The sequence below is a fragment of the Oncorhynchus clarkii genome, chromosome 4, assembly GCF_045791955.1.
Source record: "Oncorhynchus clarkii lewisi isolate Uvic-CL-2024 chromosome 4, UVic_Ocla_1.0, whole genome shotgun sequence".
Lineage (NCBI taxonomy): Eukaryota > Metazoa > Chordata > Actinopteri > Salmoniformes > Salmonidae > Oncorhynchus > Oncorhynchus clarkii.
The window spans coordinates 51,245,309-51,264,311 of NC_092150.1; the positions used below are offsets into that span (position 1 = coordinate 51,245,309).

The 19,003-nt window shown below is 39.4% G+C and overlaps 1 protein-coding gene across 3 annotated transcripts in view; it reads left to right on the plus strand.

Annotated features, from left to right (window-relative positions):
* Nucleotides 1-19,003, plus strand: part of LOC139406915 (neuronal growth regulator 1) — a 397,350-nt gene that overhangs the window by 302,030 nt on the left and 76,317 nt on the right. The window lies entirely within an intron of this gene.

Consider the following 19,003-nt stretch of genomic DNA (forward strand, 5'->3'; position numbering starts at 1 on the left):
GTCACCATACTGTGACCACACCTCAGTCATTGAGCATAAAGGGCCAAAAACTTGTACCAAATCGTGGTGGATATGATAGGAGTTTATGCCTACAAATAATGTCATACAAAGTGCCTTCAGAAACTACTCATACCCCTTGGCTTGTTCCAAATTGTGTTCTGTTACAGCCTGAATTTAAAATGGATGAAATCCTTTTCCAAACAATGCCTCATAATGACAAAGTAAATTTTTTGGGGGACATTTCTGCTAATTTATTGAAAATTAAATGCAGAAATATGTATACTGATTTTACTGAGATACAGTTCATATAAGGAAATCAGTCAATTGAAAGGAATTCATTAGGCCCTAATCTATGGATTTCACATGACTGGGCAGGGGCACAGCTATGGCTGGGCCTGGGAGGGCATAGGCCGACCCACTTGGGAGCCAGGCCACCCACTGGGGAGGCAGGTCCAGCCAATCAGAATTTTCCCCACAAAAGGGTTTTATTACAGACATAAAAGCTTCTCAGTTTCATCAGCTGTCCAGGTGGCTGGTCTCAGACGATCCCGCAGGTGAAGATGCTGGATGTGGAGGTCCTGGGCTGGCGTGGTTACACTCGGTCTGTGGTTGTGAGGCCGGTTGGACGTACTACCAACGACATTGGAGGCGGCTTATGGTAGAGAAATTAACATTCAATTATTTCGCAACAGCTCTGGTGGACATTTCTGCGGTCAGCATGCCAATTCCACACTCCCTAAACATTTGAGACATCTGTGGCATTGTGTGATAAAACGGCACATTTTAGAGTGGCCTTTTATTGTCCCCAGCACAAGGTGAACATGTGTAATGATCATGATGTTTAATCAGCTTCTTGATATGCTACACCTGTCAGGTGGATGGATTATCTTGGCAAGGGAGAAATGCTCATTAAAAGTGATGTAAACAAATTTGTGAACAAAATTTGAAAAACAAGCTTTTTGTGCATATGGAAAATATCTGGGATCTTTTATTTCAGCTCATGAAACATGGGGCCAACAATTTACATGTTGCGTTTATATTATTGTTCAGTATAATTTACATACACTACATGGCCAAAAGTATGTGGACACCTACTTGTTGAACATCTCATTCCAAATCATGGGCATTAATATGGAGTTGGTCCCCCTTTTGCTGCTATAACAGCCTCCACTCTTCTGGGAAGGCTTTCCACTAGATGTTGGAACATTGCTGCTGGGACTTGCTTCCATTCAGCCACAAGAGCATTAGTGAGGTCAGGCACTGATGTTGGGAGATTAGGCCTGGCTCGCAGTCAGCATTCCAATTCATCCCAAAGAGTTGGGGTCAGGGCTCTGTGCAGGCCAGTCAAGTTTTTCAACAAATATTATGGCTGAACTCAAATGTGCTGCTTGATAAAATACCTGTATTTATGGGAAAGATGTTTGAAAAGGGTATTTTGTTCTGATATGATATTGTAAATTGGAATGGTAGAGTTATGGCCTTCATGGAGTTCAGAATTGTACGGGAAGGTCTACTCAATCCAAGAGTACAACCAACTGATTACAGCATTGCCCCAAAAATGGAGGAGGCAGGTGGCAGCGGGAGGAGGTAGAGTACTCATCTGTCTGCCCAATATAAAGGATCACAACTGGCAGAGGAATAAAAATAGCATAAATAGGAAAGTATACCAGTTTCATTTGAGAACCAGGATGTTGACACCTGTGCCATACAGATTGCAAAATAGTTGGGAAGAGATTTTTGAAGTACGATTCCATGGTACAGAGTTTATGAGTATATATGTAAAACAACACAAGATTTAAGACTTTGTGCTTTTCAGCTAAAATTATTATATATTCTTCCCACCAACCAAATGTTGAATATTTGGGGGATAAAATCATCGAAGCTCTGCAGATTTTGTTGTGAGGATTTAGAATCAATAGACCATTTATTTTGGTATTGCCCTCAGGTAGCCTGTTTCTGGTCTCAGGTTCAGGGATGGCTGAAAATGCATAACATTAATCTAAAATTTACCCTAGAAATAGTACTGTTAGGAGATCTGGAGAGACCGGGTCAGTCAATTACTAATATACTAATACTCTTAGTAAAAGTATGTATCTTCAACTCGCAATCTGTGGATTCTATTCGATTAGATAGATTGAAATTGTACGTTAAACATCACAGCATGTGTTGCGTAGAAACCTGAAGTGAGTGACCAGCAGAGATAGATAGGATGGGCTGAGGGAAGCTGAGGGTTGGGATGTGGAATTGGAGACAAGTGGGAGTGGAGTTGCTGTGTGGGAGATAGAATTATAGTCAAAGATATATATATATATTTTTTAAGTAAAAATTAAACATAATAAAAAGTAAGTTTGAATGACACTGAGGGGCAGTGTTTTTACAACTAATGCCGGTTTGCCTGAGGCTGATACTGTGCAGGTGTTTGTACACATGCACATACACACACACTCAATCAAATAAACGCGTACAAGAACACGCACATACATGTAATAGTGCCAGACATGCACACAAATTTATACAGTTGGCATTATGTGGATATATTGAAGCAACATCTCAAGACATCACTCAGGAAGTTAAAGCTTGGTCACAAATGGGTCTTCCAAATAGACAATGACCCCAAGCATACTTCCAAAGTTGTGGAAAAATGGCTTAAGGACAACAAAGTCAAGGTATTGTAGTGGCCATCATAAAGCCCTGACCTCAATCCTATAGAAAATGTTTGAGCAGAACTGAAAAAGTGTGTGCGAGTAAGGAGGCCTACAAACCTGACTCAGTTACACCAGCTCTGTAAGGAGGAATGGGCCAAAATTCACCCAACTTATTGTGGGAAGCTTGTGGAAGGCTACCCTAAACATTTGACCAAAGTTAAACAATTTAAAGGCAATGCTACCAAATACTAAGTGAGTGTATGTAAACTTCTGACCCACTGGGAATGTGTTGAAAGAAATTAAAAGCTGAAATAATTCATTCTCGCTACTATTTTTCATACATTTCAAATAAAATAAAATAAATAAATAAAATAAAATAAAATATATTTATATAGCTCTTAGTTGAAACTGGAGCAGCAGTACGGCCAGGTGGACTGGGGACAGCAAGGAGTCATCATGCCAGGTAGTCCTGAGGCATGGTCCTAGGGCTCAGGTCCTCCGAGAGAGAGAAATAAAGAGAGAAAGAGAGAATTAGAGAGAGCATACTTAAATTCACACAGGACACCGGATATGACAGGAGAAGTACTCCAGATATAACAAACTGACCCTAGCCCCCCGTCACAAACTACTGCAGCATAACTACTGGCGGATGAGACAGGAGGGGTCAGGAGACACTGTGGCCCCATCCGATGATACCCCGGACAGGGCCAAACAGGAAGGATATAACCCCACCCACTTTGCCAAAGCACAGCCCCACACCACTAGAGGGATATCTTCAACCACCAACTTACCATCCTGAGACAAGGCCGAGTATAGCCCACAAAGATCTCCGCCATGGCACAACCCAAGGGGGACGCCAACCCAGACAAGAAGATCACATCAGTGACTCAACCCACTCAAGTGACGCACCCCTCCTAGGGAAAGAGCACCAGTAAGCCAGTGACTCAGCCTCTGTAATAGGGTTAGAGGCAGAGAATCCCAGTGGAAAGAGGGGAACCGGCCAGGCAGAACAGCAAGGGCGGTTCGTTGCTCCAGAGCCTTTCCGTTCACCTTCACACTCCTGGGCCAATATGACCCACTGAAGAGATGAGTCTTCAGTAAAGACTTAAAGGTTTAGACCAAGTTTGCGTCTCTCACATGGGTAGGCAGACCATTCCATAAAAGTGAGCTCTATAGGAGAAAGCCCTGCCTCCAGCTGTTTGCTTAGAAATTCTAGGGACAATTAGGAGGCTTGCGTTTTGTGACCGTAGCTTATGTGTAGGTATGTACGGCAGGACCAAATCAGAGAGATAGGTAGGAGAAAGCCCATGTCATGCTTTGTAGGTTAGCAGTAAAACCTTGAAACCTCAGCCCTTGCCTTGACAGGAAGCCAGTGTAGCGAGGCTAGCAATGGAGTAATATGATCAAATTGTTTGGTTCTAGTCAGGATTCTAGCAGCCGTATTTAGCACTAACTGGAGTTCATTTAGTGCTTTATCTGGGTAGCCGGAAAGTAGAGCATTGCAGTAGTCTAACCTAGAAGTAACAAAAGCATGGATTAATTTTTCTGCATCATTTTAGGACAGAAAGTTTCTGATTTTTGCAATGTTATGTAGATGGAAAAAAGCTGTCTTTGAAACAGTCTTGATATGTTCGTCAAAAGGGAGATCAGGGTCCAGAGTAACGCCGAGGTCCTTCACAGTTTTATTTGAGACGACTGTACAACCATTAAGATTCATTGTCAGATTCAACAGAAGATCTCTTTGTTTCTCGGGACCTAGAACAAGCATCTCTGTTTTGTCCGAGTTTAAAAGTAGAAAGGTTGCAGCCATCCACTTCCTTATGTCTGAAACACAGGCTTCTAGCGAGGGCAATTTTGGGGCTTCACCATGTTTCATTGAAATGTACAGCTACAGTGCCTTGCGAAAGTATTTGGCCCCCTTGAACTTTGCGACCTTTTGCCACATTTCAGGCTTCAAACATAAAGATATAAAACTGTATTTTTTTGTGAAGAATCAACAACAAGTGGGACACAATCATGAAGTGGAACGACATTTATTGGATATTTAAAACTTTTTTAACAAATCAAAAACTGAAAAATTGGGCGTGCAAAATTATTCAGCCCCCTTAAGTTAATACTTTGTAGCGCCACCTTTTGCTGCGATTACAGCTGTAAGTCGCTTGGGGTATGTCTCTATCAGTTTTGCACATCGAGAGACTGACATTTTTTCCCCATTCCTCCTTGCAAAACAGCTTGAGCTCAGTGAGGTTGGATGGAGAGCATTTGTGAACAGCAGTTTTCAGTTCTTTCCACAGATTCTCGATTGGATTCAGGTCTGGACTTTGACTTGGCCATTCTAACACCTGGATATGTTTATTATTGAACCATTCCATTGTAGATTTTGCTTTATGTTTTTGATCATTGTCTTGTTGGAAGACAAATCTCCGTCCCAGTCTCAGGTCTTTTGCAGACTCCATCAGGTTTTCTTCCAGAATGGTCCTGTATTTGGCTCCATCCATCTTCCCATCAATTTTAACCATCTTCCCTGTCCCTGCTGAAGAAAAGCAGGCCCAAACCATGATGCTGCCACCACCATGTTTGACAGTGGGGATGGTGTGAGCTGTGTTGCTTTTACGCCAAACATAACGTTTTGCATTGTTGCCAAAAAGTTCAATTTTGGTTTCATCTGACCAGAGCACCTTCTTCCACATGTTTGGTGTGTCTCCCAGGTGGCTTGTGGCAAACTTTGAACAACACTTTTTATGGATATCTTTAAGAAATGGCTTTCTTCTTGCCACTCTTCCATAAAGGCCAGATTTGTGCAATATACGACTGATTGTTGTCCTATGGACAGAGTCTCCCACCTCAGCTGTAGATCTCTGCAGTTCATCCAGAGTGATCATGGGCCTCTTGGCTGCATCTCTGATCAGTCTTCTCCTTGTATGAGCTGAAAGTTTAGAGGGACGGCCAGTTCTTGGTAGATTTGCAGTGGTCTGATACTCCTTCCATTTCAATATTATCGCTTGCACAGTGCTCCTTGGGATGTTCAAAGCTTGGGAAATCTTTTTCTATCCAAATCCGGCTTTAAACTTCTTCACAACAGTATCTCGGACCTGCCTGGTGTGTTCCTTGTTCTTCATGATGCTCTCTGCGCTTTTAACGGACCTCTGAGACTATCACAGTGCAGGTGCATTTATACGGAGACTTGATTACACACAGGTGGATTGTATTTATCATCATTAGTCATTTAGGTCAACATTGGATCATTCAGAGATCCTCACTGAACTTCTGGAGAGAGTTTGCTGCACTGAAAGTAAAGGGGCTGAATAATTTTTCACGCCCAATTTTTCAGTTTTTGATTTGTTAAAAAAGTTTGAAATATCCAATAAATGTCGTTCCACTTCATGATTGTGTCCCACTTGTTGTTGATTCTTCACAAAAAAATACAGTTTTATATATTCATGTTTGAAGCCTGAAATGTGGCAAAAGGTCGCAAAGTTCAAGGGGGCCGAATACTTTCGCAAGGCACTGTATCTGTCATTATGTTTTCGAATGACATTCCCAATAGGTAAAATATATAGTGAAAACAATAGTGGTCCTAAAACGGAACCTTGACATTTACAGTTGATTTGTCAGAGGACAAACCATTCACAGAGACAAACTGATATCTTTCCGACAGATAAGATCTAAACCATGCCAGAACTTGTCCGTGTAGACCAATTTGGGTTTCCAATCTCTCCAAAAGAATGTGGTGATCGATGGTATCAAAAGCAGCGCTAAGGTCTAGGAGCACGAGGACTGATGCAAAGCCTCGGTCTGATGCCATTAAAAGGTCATTTACCACCTTCACAAGTGCAGTCTCAGTGCTATGGTGGGGTCTAAAACCAGACTGAAGCATTTCGTATACCATGTTTGTCTTCAGGAAGGCAATGAGTTGCTGCGCAACAGCCTTTTCTAAAAATTTCGAGAGGAATGGAAGATTCGATATAGGCTGATTGTTTTTTAATATTTTCTTGGTCAAGGTTTGGCTTTTTCAAGAGAGGCTTTTTTACTGCCACTTTTAGTGAGTTTGGTACACATTAGGATTTCGTACACATAGGAGGGCCAAGCACAGGAAGCAGTTCTTTCAGTAGTTTAGTTGGAATAGTATCCAGTATGCAGCTTGAAGGTTTAGAGGCCAAGATTATTTTCATCATTGTATCAAGAGATATAGTACTAAAACACTTGAGTGTCTCTCTTGATCCTAGGTCCTGGCAGAGTTGTGCAGAATCAGGACAACTGAGCTTTGAAGGAATAAGCAGATTTAAAGAGGACTCCAAATTTGCTTTCTAATCTTTTCCTCAAAAGAAGTTCATGAATTTATTACTGCTGAAGTGAAAGCCATCCTCTCTTGGGGAATGCTGCTTTTTAGTTAGCTTTGCGACAGTATCAAAAATACATTTAGGATTGTTCTTATTTTCTTCAATTAAGTTGACTCAATTAAACACATTTCATGTGCTTAAAATAAAGTGGTGATCCTTACTGACCTAATACAGGGAATTTTCACTATGATAAAATGTCAGGAATTGTGAAAAACTGAGGTTAAATGTAGTTGGCTAAGTGTATGTAAACTTCTGACTTCAACTGTGTGTGTGTGTGTATATATATAAATAAAAATAATAATTAATTCCATTCCACAACCCAAAATAACACCCCAATGCACCAACAGCCAAAATAATATATATATACATTGTTTACTGTTTTCTTCTGTCTTTTTCTTTTTTTCTCTTTAGTTCATTATTTTGGCTGTTGGTGCATTGGGGTGTTCTTTGGGTTGTGGAATGGAATTAATTATTATTTTTATTTTTCTTCTTGGGGGAGGGCTGTGGGAGGAGTCTCGAATGGTTGAGGGACAGCTATTGGGGAACTGTGGGGGATCTTGGAGGGTTCGGGTTCACATTTTTTGGCCTGGTGGGAGATCTGCCAAGCATGCCCTTGAGCAGGGCATTGACCCTGGATGCTTCTGTGTGTCGCTCTGATTGGGAGTCTGTTGGATGACTGATATGATGTAGTTGTTGAGCGGCTTCACTGCAAGTATATTGTATGTTTCGGATATTCAATAAAAAATACAACTAATTTTTTTTTAAATAACAAAATAAAAAAAATATGTAAAACATTCTACCACACCATTTCTGCATGGACCTCGCTTTGTGCACGGGGGTATTGTCATGTTGAAACATGAAAGGACTTCCCCAAACTGTTGCCACAAAGTTGGAAGGACAGAATCGTCTAGAATGTCATTGTATGCTGTAGCGTTAAGATTTCCCTTCACTGGAACTAAGGGGCCTAACTCAAACAATGAAAAACAGCCCCAGACCATTATTCCTCCTCCACCAAACTTTACAGTTGGCGCAATGCATTGGGCAGGTAGGGTTCTCCTGGCTTCCGCCAAACCCAGATTCGTCCGCCGGACTGCCAGACTGGGAAGCGTGAGTCATCATTCCAGAGATGGAATGATCCAATGCTAGTGAGCTTTACACCACTCCATCCAACGCTTGGCATTGTGCATGGTGATCTTAGGCTTGTGTGCGGCTGCTCTGCCATGGAAACCCATTTCATGAAGCTCACGACAAACATTTATTGTACTGACGTTGCTTCCAGAGGCAGTTTGGAACTCAGTAGTCAGTGTTCCAGCCGAGGACAGACTTATTGGAAAGCTTGCATCCTAGGACGGTGCCACGTTGAGCTCTTCAGTAAGGCCACTCTATTGCCAATGTTTTCCTATGGAGATTGCATTGTTGTGTGCTCGATTTTATAAACCTGTCAGCAACCAGTGTGGCTGAAATAGCCGAATCCACTAATTTGAATGGGTGTCCACATACTTTTTTATATATAGTGTTAGTTTTCACATCCCTGAGTCAATAACCCCCCCCATGCTACTAAAGGAAATTAAACTGATTGAGAATTAGGTTTACTTCTTTGGTTTGCTCCACTTCCAAATGTTAAACCATTTCAGTAGAGGGAGGGAATTGTTTTCTTTAATTGGCTAATATCTCACTTCTTGTATAAATGTTTTGGCCATTTTAACCCCCAGATTAATTTACAACACTCTGGTTGTGTTCGTGGTCCAGATTCCCTGTGGAGTAGCACATGGGATTGGAGACTGAGGAAGAGGCTGGAAATGCAAATAGCCGTCTTTGGATGACTGAGCCCCGTGGAACCCCCACATAAAATTATATGCATGCTAAACAGCATTAACAAGGAGAAGAATAACAAATTATGTGGTTCATAAATAAATAAAATAGTAACACCTGCTGCCATATCATTAAAGAGGAAAAACAGTTAAGATAGCCTCAAGAAATATTCACACAATGAATGTGGCTTTGCATGAAAGACGAATGATGTAATCATGTCGTGGCAGCCCGGGTTGGGCTCATTCGGAATTGCAATTTAGTAAATTGGTGATTTTTTTCATCATTATCATGACCTTAGTTTTGATTCGATAATCAACCTTCAGCCAAAGCTGAACAAGTCTATTTAAAGATTTTCATTTGTTATTCTAAGAACCACTCTAAGAACACAAAGCAAATCGCATACAACTTCCCACTAAATTAATCTGGGCAGCTCTGAATTGTGTGAATGTTACTCATTTTCTGCCGTCATTGTTCTGTGAAGACAAGAGGATGTTTTATTACAGTGTAAGATGAAATACCCCGCTGCATAATGTGTTTTGTCTCGCAAGTGAGTCCTGTACAGAGGTCACTCAGCATACACAAGAATGCTTTTTGATGGGATACATTGTGTGAATGTGAGAATGTAGCTAACTCCCAACCTCATTGAGGATATAGGAGGGAGATTGCATGTCAAAGGATATCATACTTTGCAGTAATGGAAGAATGTCTGAGAGAGCTGAGAATGGGAGATGATTCAGTAGTGCATTCGTGCTCAAGTATTAATCAGATAATGCTGCTGCTTGAAAAAAGCCTGTCCTCAGATATCCACTACTGCACTAGTTACCCCAAAATAAATTCTACAAATCACTGGTTCCCACCAATATAGTCAGAAAAAGAGTATCATTGTAAATTTAATATATGGCTCTTTACACATATTCAAATGTAAAGCATATCGGACTTTTAATTTTTGTTACAAATCCTAATGGTTTCTTCTTTAGGAGCCCTTCTAGTTCAGATACTTGGAAAACTAACAAGGACGCTAAGGCCTGAAAAAGTTGAATGAGCAATTGGTGTCTCTCCATTTACCCTGAAATCGAAATTTATAAATTGAGTGCCCATGTAACTGGATTAAAATGGAAAGTGTAAGTAGGCTCCGCACTACTCTTGCATGTCCTAGATATCATTGCCCGCTTTGCAAGTAGAAAGAATATAAAGTGCCAGTCTTTTTTGGACACACCTACTCATTCAAGGAGTTTTCTTTATTTTGACTATTTTTAACATTGTAGAATAATAGTGAAGTCATCAAAACTATGAAACAATACATATGGAATCATGTAGTAACCAAAAAAGTGTTAATCAAATCACAATATTTTTTTGAGAGAATGCCAAGTGGGTGCAAAGCTGTCATGAGGGTGGCTACTTTGAAGAATCTCAAATATAAAATATATCAGTCCAGTTATGCATTAGGGGGCGCTATTAAAATTTTGGGATGAAAAACGTTCCCGTTTTAAACAAGATATTTTGTCAAGAAAAGATGCTTGACTATGCATATAATTGACAGCTTTGGATAGAAAACACTGACGTTTCCAAAACTGCACAGATATTGTCTGTGAGTGCCACAGAACTGATGTTACAGGCGAAACCCAGATAAAAATCCAACCAGGAAGTGCCGCATTTTTTGAAACCGCCTCATGCCAATGATTCCTTATATGGCTGTGAATGAGCTACGAATGAGCTTACGTTTTCCACGTATTCCCCAAGGTGTCTACAGCATTGTGACGTCTTTGTACGCATTTCCATTGAAGAATAGCCGTAAGGGACCATATATAGCAAGTGGTCACATGGTGTCTCCCGCAGAAAATCTTGCGTAAAATACTGAGGTAGCCATTTTTCCAATCGCTTCTTATGAGAAACCAATTGCCTGAACGGATATATTATCGAATATATATGTTAAAAACACCTTGAGGATGGATCCTAAACAACGTTTGCAGTGTTTCTGTCGATATTATGGAGCAAATTTTGAAAAAAGTTTGGCGTTGTAGTGGTAGCATTTTCCGGTCGATTTGTCAGCCAAGCATGATGAACAAACTGGAGCTATTTCGCCTACAAAAATAATATTTTTGGAAAAAAGGAACATTTGCTATCTAACTGGGAGTCTCCTGAGTGAAAGCATCTGAAGTTCTTCAAAGGTAAATTATTTAATTTGGTTGCTTTTCTTATTTTTGTGAAAATGTTGCCTGCTGCCAGCAGAGCCTAGCATAGCATTATGCCATGATAAACTTACACCAATGCTTGTCTAGCGTTGGCTGTAACGCATATTTTGAAAAACTGAGATGACAGTGTTGTTAACAAAAGGCTAAGCTTGTGTTTGAATATATTTCATTCATTTCATTTGCGATTTTCATGAATAGGAAAAGTTTCTAGAGGTATTTATGTCCGCTGCGTTATGCTAATTCGTTTGAGGCTATGATTACGATCCCGGATCCGGGATTGCTCGTCGCAAGAGGTTAACACTTTTTTGGTTACTACTTGATTCCATATGTGTTATTTCATAGAATAAGAGTGAAGACATCAAAACTATGTAGAAAATAGTAAAAATAAATAAAAACCCTTGAATGAGTAGGTGTGTCCAAGCTTTTGACTGGTACGAAGGCAGTGTAACCACAATAATGGCTGCCTGAGTTTCCTCACCCCTGTGGAGGTTTCTGGGGGTGTTCATGTCTGCATTTTGGGATTATGGTGAGGTCTACATTTGAGTTTCTTTCAGCACAATCTTGTTTGTCACCTCCCACCAAATTCTATTTGACAAAGCAACCATCAAACTTAATGATCCATATGTATAAAGGTGTTTGCACATACAGTCCTCTTTAACCCTATCAGTCCTGAGACTCCAATCCATCAGCTTTTCATTTATCTGACTTAAATTTATCTGCCTGTCCATCCCTTTATATAGCCTCACAATGAAGTCTTTTACCCCCAAAAATTCAGCACAACCAGGGATACAAGTAGAATACAAATCTGATATAAACAGTTGCATTCATGAGTTAAATTGACAAATCTCAACAACAAACAAAAGGTCAGCCAAAACAAAAACCTGATAAAAAATTAATTTACACTACAGTTCAAAAATCTGGAGCATCAGCATTTGTGGGTTCGATTACAGGCTCAAAATGGCCAGAAACAAAGAATTTTGTTCTGAAACTCGTCCAAAAAACTGCTCAGTGGGAAATTAATATCCAGCTGTTACATGTGTGTGTTTGTGATTCTCAGCTTTTATAGATAGCTTTTAAAGGGTGTGAAGCATGAGTTTTTACTTACCAGTGTAACAACACAGTATCGTGAAAGACTTAGTAACTTAGTTGTCGTCACGATCTGGTTACCTATAATTACAAAAACATATATGGGTTATTACATATTTATCAAATTATTTATTCTTAACTACCCCCAATGCACTATTTCTCAACGTCATATGGAGGATATACTCTGTCCTACCATGTTCATATGCTAACTCTGTAGCTAGCTCAAGCTGGCTAACATTAGCCACTAGCCATGCTAGCATTTAATTACATTCCACACCAAGTGTTGGCGTTGGTGAGTTACAATCCACCAATCACGAGAAAGTGTGATGTAAACAAGGAGCAGATGGGGCACGTGTGGACATGCAGCGTGTTCTTCACAGACTTTGTGGCGGTGTTATCTAGTGGGAACCCATTAGCTAGGCAGGCTCTGGTGCCTTCTTGTCGTGGGCTCAAAACAAAAGAGAAAATTATACCTGCTTGCTCTATTTGTGGTTCTGTTTTGGTTGTGTTCTGTTAGTTATGTTCTAGCTGGTCTCCAGTAGTTGGGCTCTCGCTTGCCGACCATAACAGGGGTTGTTGTTCACTTATTTTTTTTTTGAGCAGTTTGAACTCCAAAGGAACTCAGACTGCTCAAAATAGCCCCCAAAGCTAACGGAACTGAGACCATCTTGAGAGGTGGTAAGAGTTCGGTTTGCTTCCCTTTTTAAGGGCAAGTTTAACAAAAAAACTCCCCAGGTTCGCTTGTCATTATTCCCGCACCACACACTAGACTACTGCAACACTGTTTCCCATGCCATGACCCCTCACATTGGTGCCACAAAAGAGAGAAGATGATGATGTGCGAGATCGTGGAGAAAACATGCAGTTTCTGGATATTGATTAACGATGCATAGAAATTCCCCAAAAAATGTGGAGTTTTGTACTGACACAATGTTCAGATTATTTGTTTGCATTACGCGATCTATAGGCTGAGTGCTTCCTAAGCTGTTTTTTGTGGGGCTTGAATAGTGTGAGAAGACAACATATTTGGTGAGAATCACAACATAGGTTACAAAAGTAAGGTCCTTGCTATCCGGGATCCTTGGGACGTACCAACTCTGAAGTTACCCCATTGAAGTTGACATTTAAAATGGTAAGGGTTAAGGTCAGGTAAGGGTTATGGTTAAGGTAAGTGTAGGGATTAAGGTGAGGGACATCCCAATAATCCACAATAGCACTAATCAAAACATCTATGTTGCGTCTTTTAATTATTATTTTATTTTTTATTTAACCTTTATTTAACTTGGCAAGTCAGTTAAGAACAAATTATTATTTACAATGACAGTCTACCCCAGCCAAACCCGGACAACGATGGGCCAATTATGCGCCGCCCTATGGGGCAGTAGCCTACATTGGGTGTACAATTTTCAATTACAGCATTATTTAATCTGCATTATAAATTGGGTGGTTCAAGCCTTGTATGCTGGTTGATTGAAATCTGTGGGATATCAGACTATATACCATGGGTATGACAAAAACATTTATTTTTACTGTTCTAATTATGTTGGTAACCAGTTGATAATAGCACTAAGGCACCTCGGGTGTTTCTGGTATATTGCCAATATACTCCGCAATATACCATACCCCCTCGGGTCTTAATGCTTAATGATACCATGGAATTGTTGAATACTCGTTTCTGTTTGGCTTGAAGGGCTTTCTAGTGTGCATTATTTTCCTGTAACGCACGGTATAATTTAATGGCTAATCAACTCAAAGTTTATTTGTCACGTGCGCCGAATACAACACAGTGAAACGCTTACTTACAGGCACTAACCAATAGTGCAAAAAAGGTGTTTGGTGAACAATAGGTAAGTAAAAAAAATAAAACAACAGTAAAAAGAAGGCTATATACAGTAGCGAGGCTATAAAAGTAGCGAGGCCACATACAGACACCGGTTCGTCAGGCTGATTGAGGTAGTATGTATGTACATTTAGATATGGTTAAAGTGGCTATAGTTCATTCTTACATTGTTCTATGTTTGAGCTGTGTTTGAATGCAAAATTCCAATTGAAAACATTATTGGAATTGTTGAATTCAATTTTCATAATAGCAAGCTAGGACTGATGGTTTGGTTAACTAAACTAGCAAGTATGTTTGTTTGGTTATCAACGTAACTGCTTTCACTATCTAGTACACTTGCTAGCTACTTCAGATGAACACATTTCTAGTGGCAAATGAACACATTTCTAGCGGCAAATGTGTTAAATTATAGCCATGGTATATAAGAGATAATCAACTCTTGGCTCTATGCTTTCTCTGGAAAATAATGCAACTCTGTAGTTAGCACATTGTGGAAAACACCTTCCCCGGAGTTCATTAATTTTCAGAGAACTCATAGCCCTTTGTTGATTATCCCTTACCTATGCTATTTATTATGTTGTCAATAATATTTACATGTTAATATTATCTTCTGGTTATAATTATTATGTCTAATCTTTTAACTAAATTAAATATATTAGCTTCCAAAGTAAGTTGGTATATCTGTGAATATACAATATTGTGAATACACAATTATTGTGTGAATACAAAGAAAACTGAGTTATTTAGCCTTTTTTTACCCCAGAGTTTACTTTAATGAGGACTGAGATGTGTTATTTTAAACAGGACTATATGTGAAAACAGCCTTATTGGGTTAAAATAATCAATCTCAGTCCTCTTTAAACTCTGGGGTATAAAAAAGCTCAATAACTCAGTTATCTTTGTATTCACACAATAATTTTGTATTCACATAATAATTGTAATCAGAAGATACTATTAATATATAAATATGATTGGTAACAGAATAAATAGCAGAAGAATAACTGCATATTAAATAATTCTGTAATTGAAAATTGTACACCCAATGTATTCTACTAGCCCTATAATTGATTTTGTACCCTACATTCTTAGAAAAAAAGCAGCTATCTAGGACCTAAAAGGTTTATTCGGTTGTCCCCATAGGCAGGGTTGGGGAGTAATGGAAACTGTAATCAGCTAAAATTTTGTAATCAGATTACAGATACGTTTGGAAAACTAGATTATTTACTTTGAGGATTGCTTTTAAATTCAGAAAGGATGTTTGCGGAAAAAAATATTTGACACTTCTCTGTAGTCTCAATGACATTCAAATCATTGAAAAAAGGACCAAGGTTAAGTTTGTTCCACCTGAGTGTCTGACCACAAGTCAGAGACCACTATGATGACACACCAAATGTGTTTGATGGATCGCAGAAAAAGATCAAGAATAGACTTTTGAAGGCTACAGTCCAAGCTATGTCTTCCAATGGTGTGACTGATGTCGGCATCCAAAGACTATCCAACTTGAATAAACGCTAGGAGTTAAGGTTGACAGCAGTGGTTTAATCAACGGTGATACGATATCACTTACTATTGATATCTACATAGCGCATTGATGTGAATCACCCTGCTGCTCTCTCATTTAACTATTCGCAACTCACGGATGATGGTTGTTGTGAATGGCTGTTCACAAATCTAAATGTGTATTTGAATCCAATAATGGTTGAGTTCAAGAAGTTTAAGCTGCCTATCAATCATTGTTTTTGAAACCAGTGGGCAGCCAGTTAAACATATGCTCTTGCAACAGCTGCACAGTGCGGATCCCAGCCTATGTAATAAAAGTGGGGATTTTATTGTTCAATCTAATTCATGCTAATAAAAAAATAACAAATCCATAGGCCTAATGGAAACATGCTCAAACTTGAAGGGGCAATCTACATCAATTTTTGGATCTAGAAATTATATAAATCCTGACAGGTTATTTCACTTAGAATTCACAGTATCACAATTCCAGTGGGTCAGAAGTTTACATACACTAAATTGACTGTGTCTTTAAACAGCTTGGAAGATTCCAGAAAATTATGTCATGGCTTTAGAAGCTTCTGATAGGCTAATTGACATCATTCGAGTCAATTGGAAGTGTACCTGTGGATGGATTTCAAGGCCTACCTTCAAACTCAGTGCCTCTTTTGCTTGACATCATGAGAAAATCAAAAGAAATCAGCCAAGACCTCAGAAAATGTTTTGTAGACCTCCACAAGTCTGCTTCATCCTTGGGAGCAATTTCCAAATGCCTGAAGGTACCACGTTCATCTGTACAAACAATAGTACGCAAGTATAAACACCATCATACCGCTCAGGAAGGAGATTCTTCAAAGTAGTCACCTTTTGCCTTGATGACATCTTTGCACACTCTTTGCATTTTCTCAACCAGCTTCACCTGGAATGCTTTTCCAACCGTCTTGAAGGAGTTCCCACATATGCTTAGCACTTGTTGGCTGCTTTTCTCTCAGTCTGCGGGCCAACTCATCCCAAACCATCTCAATTGGGTTGAGGTCGGGTGATTGTGGAGTCCAGGTCATCTGATGCAGCACTCCATCACTCTCCTTCTTGGTCAAATAGCCCTTACACAGCCTGGAGGTGTGTTGGGTCATTGTCCTGTTGACATTTATTGGAATGACTGGAATTCTGAGAGACTTTGGTTTTTAATGTTAAGATATAATTTAATTGTATTATATGTAGTAGGAAGCGATGGATTAGAAGAAGCCTACATAACCAACTGATAAAGTAAAATGTAACATCCATATATGGCCAGCTATGTGAACTTTAACATTGATTTATCTTGCAATAGATGTTGTGTAATTGGTAACATACATTTTTGTCTTGTTCTGATGCCTCTTAAGGGGGAAGTAATCTAAAAGTATTGGAATGTAATCAGATTACGTTGCTGAGTTTGGGTTATCTAAAAGTTACGTTACTGATTACAATTTTAGACTGGTAACTCGTAACTGAAATCGATAACATTTAGAAATAACCTACCCAACGCTGCCCATAGGAGAATGCTTTGAAGAACCCTTTTCGGTTCCAGGTAGAACAATTTTGGTTCCAGGTAGAACCCTTTTGAGTTCCATGTAGAACCTATTACACAGAGGGTTCTACTTGGAACCCAAAATAGTTATTCTTGGAAAAAAAAGGGTTCTATGGGGACAGCTGAAGAACCCTTTTGGAACCCTTTTTTCTCAGTGTATGTAGCGATTCCCATCAAATATGTTGTTGTCTTTTCACACTATTCAAACCCCACAATCGAATAAACAGATTATGAAGCCCTTATAGCATATAGATCACATATTGCAAACCAATAATCTGAACAAAAAAATGTCTGTGCATCCTTGACCATCGCTAATCAATATCCAAAAACAGCACAAGTTTTTTCTGCGAACCTGCACATCATCATCCTCTCTCTTTTGTGGCACCAATGTAGGTGGTTTTGGCAGGGGAAGTAGTAGTCTAGTGTGTGGTGTGGGAATAATGATAAGAGAACCTGGGGAGAACCTGCGGAATTCAATCGAACCTTGGAGTGTTCACACTGCACATCAAATTGTTTGAAAGGGAGCAAGTGTGAAAACACCCTAAGGCGTGGTTTCTTTTGTAAAAATATTTGAAATCATAGACTAGATCCTATATGTTGAATATATTTAACACAATAGCATACTGTAACAGCACTGCAAAGCTTCAACCATTGGCATCAATAAACTGTATGTACAATGTTACAGTATGCCCAGTGCAGTCAAAAACACAATTTCCTGTGTTTTATATACATTTTCACACTATGAGGTTGGAATAATACTGTGAAATTGTGAAATTTAGTGTAAGAGCTGTTTGAAAAGACCGCCTGAAATTAATGCCTGTTTCGATGGGAGGGAGTTTTGGCTTTCCATGGTGACATCATCATGCAGTAAATGAGTTAATAGACCAATAAGTAAGGGAGTTCCAAACCTCCCTGCCAGTAACAGCACATTTTCAGTCCCAGTCAGTCCTATCAAAAAAGAAGCCATGTTTGTCTGGGAGAGTCCCCAATCAATTTTTTGAATTGCTTTAGCGGCACCAGAAAATCCAGTTGTAATGTATTTTGTAGTTCCAGCAATGAGGTGCTTTAAAACTAAAAATGTATTTGCCTAGTTCGGTGGAGACCCAAGGAACCTCAAGAGTTAACCAAGCTTGTGAATGAGTTTGGTATCTCATGTTTTTATATTTTAACAGCAAAGTTAGGTATGTCGGAAGCTAGTGTAGTAGAGCAATCACAGTAAGTTACTTAATTGTTACCCAGAAATGGTTTGATATTGAGATAAAAATGGCTGCATGGGACCTTTAATGCCGAAAACTACACTAAATACATGTATTTGTCATATAGTTATGTAAATATGAACGTTTGAAATTTATAAAAAGGAAGACCTTTAATAGACACATCGGGTATGACTGTTTTTCCAAGATGGTGGATGTGGACATTTCAGGATGTCACATTATTCGATTCCCCAAATGCCACCGCCCGCTCAGTTTGAAATGAGTTCATAAGGTAATCAGATTGGGATTCACTTTCCCCTCAGAGGGATCAAAGAGGATTTTTTTCTCTCTCTCTCTCCTCATTCTTCAGGCATACTCCAAAAAAAGGAGAACAAGAAATGGGGAGAGTTGCGTGATATTAAAGTGAAAATGAAATTACATCAATATGATTAAACGGCTGCCAACAAGGTGCAGATGTAATTATGATTGTTAATTGAGCCAAGTTTGATTCCACGCATCAAAGCGAGAGGCGGTCAGTAGTTTATAATTTCAGGACAAGGAAGTTTGATGAGCTCCATATGGACTCAGTCTAAGAACATTTTGAGAAGCTCAGCAGTAGCGTTTACCATTCAGACCTAAGGGAAGGGATATGTTGTTAATAAGCATGTTTAGTTTATAGCTTACTACAGAAACGACAGACCTCAGGCATGGGTAGTTTTGTCTTCATTCCCTGTCCTTTGTCCTTGAATGTGGATTATTATTTTCTTTTGCGTCTCCATTCTGTTAATAATACATGAATGTCCTCTTTTTTCCTTCTTTCCCCCTTTTTTT